Consider the following 786-nt stretch of genomic DNA (forward strand, 5'->3'; position numbering starts at 1 on the left):
CGATGCCTACAGAAGTTTCTGTTTGAGTTGAGAGTTGTTCAAGGGAGGGCATTCAAGGTTTGGCACGTCATTGAGGTCATTTGCGATAGGAGGCTACTTGAGGTGTTCAAGAAAGGTTTTTAGTCGAGGATTCGGGCAAGGGTCAAAGCCACAACGAACCAAACACTGTGAGTCACGGCAATCGATTGCTGACTTGTTTTCATGCAGGTTCCTGTTACTTGGAAGTTGGATCATGGCAGGAGGCCGGGTCTAACTGAGTAACAGTTTGATTAGTTAATAGTCGAGGTTTGGTTGATTGAGTTGATAGCATGCATAGTTATTGTTTGGGAATCGTAGTAGGATGCTAATCGTTAGGTTGCTTGGTTAGTTAGCGAATGCGAACCCTTGGAATATCGCTAGGTTGTGGTTAGATAGGTATTTTGGAATCTATCTTTTGTTGATTGCATGCTTGGATGATTATTGCTATTGCGTTATTATATGTTTGCATGCACGGATTGTGATGATGTTATTGGTTAGTACTATGGAATTTAGGTCATATATACCGAATTTCAAGTATGTATTATTATGGTTGACTTAGTAGAGGATCAGGATCTAGGCCATATAGGCTGAGTTCCTAGTTAATGTTGTACTTAGCGTCCTAGGCCATATAGGCCGGATTGCTAGTACTAATGTTTAGTATCGAGCTTTGTCGATAGCTTGCCTGATCAGCAATGCTAGGATGTTATGCGGCAAGGAAGGTTACGTAAGCATGTCCCTACACGGCTTGGCAGGGAGGTTTCATAAAGC

This window comes from Brassica napus, unplaced genomic scaffold (genome assembly GCF_020379485.1).
Source record: "Brassica napus cultivar Da-Ae unplaced genomic scaffold, Da-Ae ScsIHWf_1100;HRSCAF=1565, whole genome shotgun sequence".
NCBI lineage: Eukaryota > Viridiplantae > Streptophyta > Magnoliopsida > Brassicales > Brassicaceae > Brassica > Brassica napus.